Source organism: Myxine glutinosa, chromosome 5 (assembly GCF_964187855.1).
Source record: "Myxine glutinosa chromosome 5, kmMyxGlut1.1, whole genome shotgun sequence".
Taxonomy (NCBI): Eukaryota; Metazoa; Chordata; class Myxini; order Myxiniformes; family Myxinidae; genus Myxine; species Myxine glutinosa.
Genome location: NC_136265.1, coordinates 93,566,409 through 93,578,964, shown reverse-complemented (window position 1 = coordinate 93,578,964; position 12,556 = coordinate 93,566,409). Strand labels below are relative to the sequence as shown.

The following is a 12,556-nucleotide window of genomic DNA, read 5'->3' as shown; positions in this document are numbered from 1 at the left end:
ATCGCAATAGTTAGTTCTTTACAAAATGTAAGCACAACACATCGTTAATTATAAAATGTAATCGCAATAGTTAGTTCTTTATAAAATGTAATCACAACAGTTCGTTCTTTATAACATGTAAGCACAATACATAGTTAATTATAAAATGTAATCAAAATAGTTAGTTCTTTATAAAATGGAAGCAAAATACATAGTTGATTCTAAAATGTAATCACAAAAGTTAGTTCTTTATAAAATGGAAGCAAAATACATAGTTAATTATAAATTGTAATCGCAATAGTTAGTTCTTTATAAAATGGAAGCAAAATACGTAGTTAATTCTAAAATGTAATCAAAATAGTTAGTTCTTCATAAAATGGAAGCAAAATACATAGTTGATTCTAAAATGTAATCACAACAGTTACTTCTTTATAAAATGTAATCACAATAGTTAGTTCTTTATCAAATGTAATCACAATAGTTAGTTCTTTATAAAATGTAAGCAAAATACATAGTTGATTCGAAAATGTAATCACAACAGTTACTTCTTTATAAAATGTAATCACAATAGTTAGTTCTTTATAAAATGTAAGGAAAATACATAGTTGATTCTAAAATGTAATCACAAACATTAGTTCTTTATAAAATGTAATCACAACAGTTGGTTCTTTATAAAATGTAAGCAAAATACATAGTTGATTCGAAAATGTAATCACAACAGTTACTTCTTTATAAAATTTATATTTAATTTATTTTATCCCATCTCGTCTTCAGTTGTCATACCCTTCCTCCCATCCATGGTACACAGAATCTTGTGGTGAGGCTATTGCCCAGAAACAACTTGCTTTCGTCTCCTGGAAAGCAAATCCAACGGAAGGAAATCTCATTTCCTTTCACAAAGCCCGAAACAAGTGTGTGTCCACCCTCAGGAGAGCCAGGAAACAATATCTCTCCGTTCTCAGGACCAAACTCTCTTATCTGTCTCCCTCTTCCAAATCCTGGTGGTGTCTGGTCAAATCTGTTTCTGGTGTTTGTTCCCCCTCCATCCCCTCCCTCACCTCAAATGGCCACACGGCTGACTCCGCACGTGAAAAAGCTGAATGCCTCAACTCTGTGTTTGCCTCTAAATCTTGTGTCCCAAACCCATCCCTCTCTGTACCCACCGTACCCAGTCATACCCAGCTGCTCCTGGACTCTGTGTCCTTTCCTCCTGACAAGGTGGAAAAGTTTCTGTCAACCCTCGACTCTGATTCTGCAACTGGACCTGACGGCATCAGCCCACTGGTCCTAAAATCCTGTTCTTCCGCTCTTTCACTCCCTCTCTCTGTTCTCTTCACCCTCTCTTTTGCTCAAGGTCATCTTCCATCTGCTTGGAAATCTGCCAACATCACCGCTTTGCACAAAAAAGGTGCAAAAACAGATCCCAGCAACTACAGACCAATCGGCCTTCTCCCAATTATCAGCAAAGTCATGGAATCCATCATTGCTTCAGATATGAAATCTTTCCTCTTCTCCAATGGCTTGATCTCTGATCATCCATTTGGTTTCAGACTTGGTCACTCTACTCTGGACATGCTGCTTCTGCTTTCTCAACAATGGATGGAGGTCCTCAATGCCAAACAGGAAATTAGAGCAGTCTCCCTTGACATATCAAGTGCCTTCGATACGGTCTGGCACCCCGCTCTGCTCACCAAACTCTCCTCTTTTGGTATCCATGGAAATCTCCACGCATGGCTGGCGGACTTCCTCTCTAGTCGTAGTCAACGTGTGGCCCTGAATGGGTTTCTCTCATCTCCTCTTCCTGTTCAGGCTGGAGTTCCCCAAGGCAGTGTTCTGGGCCCTGTGCTTTTTCTGGTCTTCATCAATGATCTCTCTGACTCTCTTGAAAATCCTCTCTATCTCTTTGCTGATGACTCTACTCTCTGTCGCTCCATTCGTCATCCCTCAGATCGGCAGTCTGCAGCCTCCTCACTCTCTGCAGACCTGGACAAAATCAGACTGGGCAAACAAGTGGAACATGTCTTTCAATCCTGACAAATCTCACACTCTTCCGGTGTCTCTCCGAAAAGACCGACTGGACAACCCTCCCATCCACTTTCTGAATAATCCTCTCCAAGAAGTTCTGTCACTCAAGCTTTTGGGTCTCACTATCTGCCATGATCTTTCCTGGGAAAACCACATTTCAAATCTGGCCTCCAAAGCCAGTCGCCGACTGGGCATCCTCCATCGTGCGAAGTCCTTCCTTGGCACACCTGAGCTCCTCACCACATACAAGGCTTTCATCCGCAGCTCAATGGAATACTGTTCTCCCCTCTGGGCTGGTGCTCCTGCCTCACACCTAGCTCGTCTTCACGCTGTTGAAACCAAAGCATTCAGAATCATTGGAATCTCCCGGGATGAAGCTAACTCCAAGGGCCTCTCACTCACTCACCGCAGGCAGGTTGGTGGTCTTTCCGTCTTCTAACGACTCCTCTCTGGCCTTGCCCCCCCCCCCCCCCAGCTCTCTCTGGGCTCTGTCCCGCAAATATTCCTACAGGTCGCACAATATCTGCCTGCAACCCTCTTATGGTTAAACTGCCAAAATCAAGACTCTCTGCTCACCTTCGCTCCTTCATTCCTCTTTTCTCCCGCCTCTGGAACAAACTCCCTCACTCTCTTCAATCCCACTCCACCCTCCAGGTCTTTAAAACAGCTGTTCACCACCATCTCTTATCTTCCCCCATCCAAAACCTTGATCTTTTCTATCCCCGCTAATTTCACCCCAATTCCACTTTTTTGAAATACCAACTTCTGTCCTGGAAGTCCTTGATGTCCTTGTGTTTTATACTTCCCCCTCCCCCCCCCCTACCCACGCCTCCTCCCCCAAGCCCTCTCCCTTCCACACGTCTCCCTGCTCTCAAATGTTGTGTTTGTGTGCTTCCCCTTCTCTCCCCATCTTGTCTTCCGCTCCCTCTTTTTATATATTTTGTTTGTCTGGTTGATTTGTTTGTGAAGTAAACGTTAGCTCTTTCACGAGCCTCGATTGAGCATACAAAAAAACAAACAAACAAAAAAACATGTAATCACAATAGTTAGTTCTTTATAAAATGTAAGCAAAATACATAGTTGATTCTAAAATGTAATCACAACAGTTAGTTCTTTATAAAATGTAATCACAATCGTTAGTTCTTTATAAAATGTAATCACAATCGTTAGTTCTTTATAAAATGTAATCACAACAGTTAGTTCTTTATAAAATGTAATCACAATCGTTAGTTCTTTATAAAATGTAATCACAATCGTTGGTTCTTTATCAAATGTAATCACAATCGTTAGTTCTTTACAAAATGTAATCACAATAGTTAGTTCTTCATAAAATGTAAGCAAAATACATAGTTGATTCGAAAATGTAATCACAACAGTTAGTTCTTCCTACAATGTAATGACAATCGTTAGTTCTTTATAAAATGTAATCACAACAGTTAGTTCTTCCTACAATGTAATGACAATAGTTAGTTCTTCATAAAATGTAATCACAATAGTTAGTTCTTTATAAAATGGAATCACAATAGCTAGTTCTTTATAAAATGGAATCACAATAGCTAGTTCTTTATAAAATGTAATCACAATTGTTAGTTCTTTATAAAATGGAATCACAATAGTTAGTTCTTCATAAAATGTAATCACAATAGTTAGTTCTTTATAAAATGGAATCACAATAGCTAGTTCTTTATAAAATGGAATCACAATAGCTAGTTCTTTATAAAATGTAATCACAATAGTTAGTTCTTTATAAAATGGAATCACAATAGCTAGTTCTTTATAAAATGGAATCACAATAGCTAGTTCTTTATAAAATGTAATCACAATTGTTAGTTCTTTATAAAATGTAATCACAATAGTTAGTTCTTTATAAAATGTAATCACAATGGTTAGTTCTTTATAAAATGTAATCACAATAGTTAGTTCTTTATAAAATGTAATCACAATGGTTAGTTCTTTATAAAATGTAATCACAATAGTTAGTTCTTTATAAAATGTAATCACAATAGTTAGTTTTTTATAAAATGTAATCACAATAGTTACTTAGTTATATGTGTTACGTGCTCCTCCCCAAACCCCGGTCACGATGTACCTCCGAGCCCCGAGAGGAGTCACGGCAGAAAGATGTGTTATTCTGTGTCAAAGATCAATGGTGAAACCACACCAATTGTTACCAACAAACAAATATTGTCTGAAGGTCACACAAGAATAACACAAAAACAATAGTAATCAATTGTACAACCAATATATATTTCCTATGATGGTACCATCAGGTTCGTACAATAGAACTCACTGTGCTCCAAGTGAGCGAAAATAAGAACATTCCCAATGTCTCTATTCCTGGCTTCAATCAAGCTAAAGTCGATCCACTCCAGTGATCGTCCGTACGATTTCGTAGCGAGACCAGAATCCCATTGGGTTGGCAGTTACACTGCCAAAGATGGGCGAAGGTGTCCTCGAGAAGCGACGGGGAAATCACACCTTCAGGTATGGACGTTTGACGGCTCTCAATCGGCGAACCGCAGATTTTCCACTCAAAAGCCACGTTACACACACACACACACACACACACACACACACACACACACACACACACACACACCAAATTAACGTCTGGATGCGGTGAGAATGGTTGAAGCAAAGTGAAAAACCTTGAGTGATGCGCAAAGCGTGCGAGTCAAAATGGCCGACGGCCCGTTGTTGTGGCGTAACGGCACTCCGACGATTCTCACTGGAATCGACCGCAAAACCTGTCAAGCAGGTTTATCTGTCACAGCGATGACAACTCTGTCGCAGGAATCCCTTTCCCGGGGAATCCAAAGTTCGCTAGTGACACCCGTTCGCCAACGTTCGCTCAGGACCTCGAAGCAGCTCGGCTTCTTGACCGACTCACTCGCTCCGCCTTCTCTTCCTCCTCTTCCTCTTCGTCGTCGTCCGGTTCCGGTTTCATTTAAAACATTAACTTTTTTAGCTTTTGAAAATAGTAATCTCTATCTCCCTTAAACGACAACAATAATAGTACATGCAACCAAAAATGTTTACAGTGGATGAAAACCACAACAACGGAAGTGACGAATCCGTAACATATGGAAGCACAATAGTTAATTAGTTATATGTTAGCACAATAGTTAGTTTTAAAATGTAATCACAATTGTTGGTTATAATATTTCAGCACAATAGTTTGTTTTAAAATGTAATCACAATTGTTGGTTATAATATTTCAGCACAATAGTTAGTTATAAAATATAATCCCAATTGTTGGTTATTATATTTCAGCAAAATAGTTAGTTTTGCTCCAGCGAAAGGTTGTCATGTGGCAACTGCGGTGGTGAGCACAGCGCAGCCTTCAGGGGATGTCCGGCATGTCAAAGAGCCACCAAAATACAACAGGTGAAGATCCAAGAGAAAGTGTCCTATGCTGAGGCAGTCTCGAAAGTTGCCAAGACTAAAACTGCGACAAATTAGGGTAATCGCAAACCCATTCCTATGGGTTTGGTTAAAGCTCCTACCCTATCAGTTGGAGTCCAAATTGAGACTAAAGACGTTGAGGGCCAAACAGAAAGTGGACTCCACCCATGCAGACTTGAACTTGTTGAAATCGGCGTTCATTGCCTTTATTTCCGAAGCTACTAACTGCGAAAAGCCTGGTGTTGGCTTAGCGGTGAGGGTGCAGGCTTGGGATCCTAGGATCCTGGGTTCAAATCCCGGTCGATCGCTGAATTAATACCAAGGGGGTTGACAGCCTGTCATCCTTCCGAGGTCGGCAAATTGAGTACCAGTTCACTGGCAATTCCCTGTGTGTCGCAAGAGGTGACTAACAGGATTGGGGGCAGGAAGGGCATCCGGCCATAAAACATTGCTTCAAAAAGGGGACCACGGTGCCCAAAGAGGGCCAACCCCTGCTCTGCGGGGAAAAATGGCCTCAAAGGTGGTTCCTACTAACTGCGAAACCCTAGTCACAAATAGAACAGAGAAATCCGTACTGTTTCTATAGCAGCTTCCAAATACTTGAAGTGGCAGGAATTCACCTCGAGTTGGATTCATCATTTGTTTGGCCACAGGAGGAGTGAGTCGATGCCTCGGCCGCCAAATGGCTCCTCCCCATCAGAACAATGAAAGTAATCCAATGGAATGCAAAAAGGCCAAGTGGCTCATGGACCTGATTTTATGAAATTCCGAAGTGATCTCGCTGTAAAACCGGACATCACGTGTCCAAGAGACCTGGTTAAGAGGTCAAATCCAATTTAGTATTCCTGGTTATACTTTCATTCGCAAGGATAGACCTAGTGGGATCAGAGGTGGATGCAGGCAGGGTGTTTGTTCGGTTTGGTATTTCACACAGGATAATTGATTGCCATGTTGAATTGGAATACAATGTGGTCGTAATTCCCGGCGCTCGGGATACCTTCACCGTGGTCTTCTTCGACAACCCGTGCGAACCACTGAACGCTCATTCTCTACAGGAGGTTTTACGCAGGTGTGAAGGGTCAACCCTCTGGTGCGGGGATTTCAACAGTCACAACACCCTTTGGTGTTCCAAACGTACGGACAGCAATGGGGTTTGTATTGAGAATATAATTGATGAGCATGATTTGGTGCTCTTAAACGATGACAGCTAGCTCCCCACTTAACCAGAACGTCTCACTGCAATAATTCAAGCAAGCAATCTGAACCACTTTTAGAGGCCATTTTTCCCCGCAGAGCAGGGGTTGGTCTTTTCCGGGCACCGTGGTCCCCTTTTTGAAGCAATGTTTTATGGCCGGATGCCCTTCCTGCCACCAACCCTATTGGTCGCCTCTTGCGACACACACGGAATTACCAGTGAACTGGTATTCAATTTGCCGACCTCAGAAGGATGACAGGCTGAGTCAACCCCTCTGGAATTAATTCAGCGATCGACCGGGATTCAAACCCAGGATCCTAGGATCCCAAGCCGGCACCCTAACCGCTAAGTCAAGCAAGCAATCTCAAAGTCCAAAAATAGTGCGCCTGGCCCCGATTTCCGAACTAATTCAATGTTCAAGCATATGGAAGATAGTGTCCTGGATACAATTCTGGGGCTCATCAACAGGGGTTTAGTTTTCAGGAATGCTCCCCAGTGCCTGGAAATATTCCACCATCATCCCCATTCTCAAACCTGGTAAAGATTCTACAAATCCATCCTCATACCGTCTGATAGCACTCCTTTCGGTCGTTAGCAAACCAATGGAGAAGGTGGTCAACGAACGCCTGATTTTCTTCTTGGAAAAGACCAACTTGCTGTATAGGAACCAGAGTGGATTCAGGAGGGGTTGCTCCTCTACAGACCATAGAGCAACAATGACATCAGCAAATCCCTTACCAATCATGAGTCACTGTTGGGAGTGTTCCTTGACATCCACAAGGCTTATGAGAGAGTCTGGTGGGAAGGTCTTCTGATTCCTGGCTCTCCTGAGGGTAGACACACACTTGTTTCGGGCTTTGTGAGAGGAAATGAGATTGCCTTCTGTTGAATTTGCCTTCCAGGAGGCGAAGGCAAGGTGTTTCAGGGCAACTGCCTCACCAAAAGATTCCATGTAGCATGGAAAGGAGGAAGAGTACGACAACTGAAAACGGGATGGGATGAATCTGTGCATGAGAGAGAGCAGTTTACTTTGGAAGAATTCCCAGGAAGAGTTGATGTCAGAGGCAGTAGAGATAATGGATGGCTGCTTGAAGACCATGCCAGTTGGTCTCAGTGAAATGCCAAACTCGTCGACACTGAGGAGGCTCTCTGAGAATGGCCAGAGAGATGTCCACTTTATCAAGCATATGGTCAGATGAACCGATTGAAGCAGAAGAAGAGCAGCAGACATTTGCAGGGAAGTTAGTCATAACCAAGTCCAGAAGAGAAGATACTCCGTTGACTGATATCCGGGTCGGGAAATTGACAGATTGTGTCAGTCCCAGTGAGTCGCAGAAGTCCTTTGCTGAGGTGCCATGGCTGGTGAGAGAGGAGCCCACACCCAGCCAGCTGGCATGATGACAGTAGAAATCACCGCATATGAGGAAGAGAGAGTTGGGATGAGCAGATAGAAGTTGGTCCATGTTATCATATAGCGAGATGTAGATGGAGTCATCAGTGTTTGGTGGACGGTACAACACACATATGAACAAAAGGTGGGAGTGAAGGGGAAGCCATAGCCAGAGGTACTCCTGGGGGTGAGGTGGAGAGAGCCCAGTGCAGGGAGAGTGAGGAAGAGAGTTTTTGATAAGGATAGCAACCCCACCTCCAGGACGAGGCTCAGGTATTTTATACTAGAGGAGGAATTGATCATACCGGAGGCGTGAGATAACCTTCTTCTGTACAAAGCCCTCTGTTCCCATTTTGATTATGGCAGCCAGGCATTTTGGAATATGTCCGCAACCAACCATAGGAAGTTGGAAACTATTCAATCTAAAACTCTCTGCTTCTGCCTAGGGGCCTTCAAAAGCACTCCGGTGAGTGCTCTTCTGGTTGAAGCTGGCAAGATGCCCTTGTCTCTTTGGTGGGAAGCCACAAACCTAAAGTACTGGGCCAAGTGCATTTCTGCTGGGGACAGTCACCCAAATAACACTCTATTTTCAGTTTGCTGGGAGTATCAGTCTCTCGGGAGATCCTCTCATCCTCCACTTTTTGGGCTTAAATGTGTGAGAGCAGCTGAAGGTATGGGTTTGGGTTCCCTTCCTGTTAACACGTTAGCCTGGTGTTGGCTTAGCGGTCAGGGTGTTGGCTTGGGATCCTAGGATCCTGGGTTCGAATCCCGGTCGATCGCTGAATTAACGCCAGGGGGGTTGACTCAGCCTGTCATCCTTCCGAGGTCGGCAAATTGAGTACCAGCTTGCTGGGATGAATGATCGCAGTGTGTACCCCGGTTTAGAATAGGTACACCGTATCCCTGCGCATCGTAAGAGACGACTAAGGGTTGGCGCCAGGAAGGGCATCTGGCCATAAAAACATTACCTCAAAAAGGGAACCATGATCGTCATGAGGCCCGCAAGGCTAACCCCCGCTCTAGCGGGGAAAATGGCGTTAAAACGATCATTCATTCATTTATATTCCTGTTAACACGTCAAAGAAAGTGGCCATATGGCCTCCCTGGACCCTTGAAGCCCCTATAATTCATCTGGACTTATGGGGTAAGATAGTTAGGGACAATCCAGTCGTGACCTGTAACCAGGTAGATGATATTCATCAACAAGGTTTGGAGCCATTCGCTGCATGCCCACACAGATGGCTCTCAAGATCCAGGTCTAGCACGTACAACAGCGGCCTAGCAGAACTCTCGAATTGAATTAAACACAATATCAACAATATATGGCTGTCTCAGTGGGACTGGGAGTCCTTCACAAAGGGGAGGTAGTGCAACAAGGAGACAAGACTACCTTGTATGGCCTTCGACTCGGACACTGTTCCCTCACTGCGAGCTCCATAGGATATGACGTCACCCGACGGGATTGTGTTTGAAAATTAATTCAAGGAACGGGGCGAGCAATACAAGCCTCCAGTATCCATTTCCGACGTCTTTAGATGCGTGGCGTATATAGAGCCTCGAGGCTCTGAAAACGCCATCAAATAATAAAAAGGAGAAGAACAACAGAGTCGTGCGTCGGAGAGGAAGACGGGTCTGCGTGGATCCGGTTCCCGCACAGCGAAAAAAAAACATTCCCGTTCGTTATTATTATTGCCAAATGATGCAACGATTATTATCGTTGTTTAATATTGTTGGAATTAATTCATATCGGCTTTGTCACAATGTTATCATTGTTTTTGTTATTTATTTTCTAATTAGATGTCATGTCGTGGAAACACGTATCAAACTGCTAATCTGCTCTATATATACCACTGCTTGCTAAAAGCTGACCATGACGCACATTTAAAACATGGGAATTTCTCCAGGATTTTTTGTCGTTAATTAGCCCAAATTTCTCCCGGATAATTCAACTCATGAGATCTTGGCGATGATTTTGGTGTATCAAAGTCCACATCCGAAAGCTCCAGTAGAACTCCATAAAAAACATGTCACTCACTCACGTACACACGGCCAAAATAGAGGGGAGGAACAGGGGTTTGACAGATTGTGTCAGTGACACAATCTGTCACAAAGTGAGTCTGACAAATGATCGGAATGATTGGTAACTTGGAGAAATGATAAAAATGTCGAAATGATCAACGCTTATCGCAGCTCAGGAAAGAGAACGAAACATACTTTGGGCGGTGTATAAATAGGAACAATAGAAACAAGCGATCAATGTTCAAGAGCATATCCTCAGCTTAACGAATGAGCACCTTGTATTATTTTTGTAAAAACCCAAATTTTGTGTTTTTAAAATGAAAAGCGCCCTCAGGTGATTCTGAACAATTAAAAACATTGGGCGCCATTTTGTGCAGTTGTCGCTCCTTGACGTGGCCTTCTGCAGCGTTTTCGGGATATTTTAGTTGGTAACCCTACGGCGATCAAGCGCGGATCAAGCACGGATCAAGCACGGATCAAGCACGGATCAAGCACGGATCTGGTTCACTGGAAGTGGAAATTGGCGCCGATATAAACCTTTTTCAAAGTGAGTCATTACCGTGGGGAGGGGAAGAGTTGTGGAGATTTGGGGTTTAAACATCTTCGTGAGAAGGGGAAGAGTTGTGGAGATTTCTGGTTTATCATCTTCATGAGTAGAGGAAGAGTTGTGGATATTTCGGGTTTTAAATATCTTCATGAGTAGAGGAAGAGTTGTGGAGATTTCGGGGGTTAAATATCTTCGTGAGTAGAGGAAGAGTTGTGGAGATTTCGCGGGTTAAATATATTCATGAGTAGAGGAAGAGTTGTGGAGATTTCGGGGGTTAAATATCTTCGTGAGTAGAGGAAGAGTTGTGGAGATTTCGGGGGTTAAATATCCTCATGAGTAGAGGAAGAGTTGTGGAGATTTCGGGGGTTAAATATCTTCATGAGTAGAGGAAGAGTTGTGAAGATTTCGGGGGTTAAATATCTTCGTGAGTAGAGGAAGAGTTGTGGAGATTTCGGGGGTTAAATATCTTCATGAGTAGAGGAAGAGTTGTGGAGATTTCGGGGGTTAAATATCTTCATGAGTAGAGGAAGAGTTGTGGAGATTTCGGGGGTTAAATATCTTCGTGAGTAGAAGAAGAGTTGTGGATATTTAGGGTTTTAAACATCTTCATGAGTAGAGGAGGAGTTAATAATAATAATAATAATAACGCATTTATTTTATATAGCGCTTTTCAGGAAGCCCAAAGACGCTTTGACAGAGTGCAAAACATAATGCATAGCAAAACATAAAGACAATTGCAAAAACGAAGAATCAATAGGGAAATATTCAAAGCACAAAGGAGGGAGAAGGAGAAGAGATAATCAGGGGTTAGATGCTGTGGGTTAAATGTTGAATGCAGTGTTGAACAGGTGGGTCTTGAGTGATGTTTTGAATGTGGTGAGTGAGGAGGAGTCTCTGATGGTGTGAGGTAGTGAGTTCCAGAGGGTGGGAGCAGCGATGGAGAAGGCCCTGTCCCCCCAGGATCTAAATTTGGTCCGGATGGGGGGGGGGGTCAGGAGGTTGGTACCAGCAGAGCGGAGGTTGCGGGTGGGAGTGTGTCTGGAGAGGAGGTCAGCCAGGTAGGATGGGGCCAGGTTATGGAGGGCTTTGTAGGTCAAGAGGAGGATTTTGTACTGGATTCTCTGGGTTTTATCATCTTCGTGAGTAGAGGAAGAGTTGTGGATATTTCGGGTTTTAAACATCTTCATGAGTAGAGGAAGAGTTGTGGAGATTTAGGGGTTTTAAATATCTTCATGAGTAAAGGAAGAGTTGTGGATATTTCGGGGTTTATCATCTTCGTGAGTGGAGGAAGAGTTGTGGATATTTCGGGTTTTAAACATCTTCATGAGTAGAGGAAGAGTTGTGGAGATTTAGGGGTTTTAAATATCTTCATGAGTAGAGGAAGAGTTGTGGATATTTCGGGGTTTTATCATCTTCGTGAGTAGAGGAAGAGTTGTGGAGATTTCGGGTTTTAAACACATTTGTGAGTAGAGGAAGAGTTGTGGAGATTTCGGGTTTTAAACACATTTGTGAGTAGAGGAAGAGTTGTGCAGATTTCGGGTTTTAAACATCTTTGTGAGTCGAGGAAGAGTTGTGGAGATTTTGGGTTTTAAATATCTTCATGAGCAGAGGAAGAGTTGTGCAAAATTTTGGTTTTTTAAAAAGATCTTCATGACTGGAGGAAGAGTTGTGGAGATTTGGGGTTTTAAACATCGTAAGTACCGGTAGAGGAAAACGTTGTGGAGATTTCATGATTCAAATATTTCGTGAGTGGAGGAAGAGTTGTTGAGATTTCGGGTTTTAAATATATTCATGAGCGGAGGAAGAGTTGTGCAAAATGTTGGGTTTTAAACATGTCATTGAGGAGCATTGAAGCTCATGGTATAGTGGTGTTCTGCTCACTGTGGGCTTTTCAATGTTTCCATGGTTAATATATATATTTTGCTGTATGGAAGGGAGGATGTGCTGTATGGATAGAGTGTACCATTATGGATGGCATAGGGGGGCGCTCGTTCTT

General features: G+C 43.0%; 2 protein-coding genes across 11 annotated transcripts in view; one reads left to right on the top strand and one right to left on the bottom strand.

Annotated features, from left to right (window-relative positions):
* LOC137427351 (uncharacterized) overlaps positions 1 to 9,508 on the bottom strand; it is a 137,251-nt gene extending 127,743 nt beyond the window's left edge. For 3 of the 10 annotated variants that reach the window (XM_078777132.1, XM_078777137.1, XM_078777135.1), the window contains exon 1: positions 9,385 to 9,507. The gene's annotated coding sequence lies outside the window, so the exon portion shown is untranslated. Of the gene's footprint in view, positions 1 to 9,384 lie in introns of all 10 variants that reach the window. The other 7 variants (XM_078777133.1, XM_078777138.1, XM_078777134.1 and 4 more) reach the window with 5 other exon arrangements.
* Positions 1 to 12,556, top strand: part of LOC137427342 (uncharacterized) — a 147,928-nt gene that overhangs the window by 30,056 nt on the left and 105,316 nt on the right. The gene's annotated exons all lie outside the window — the stretch shown is intronic.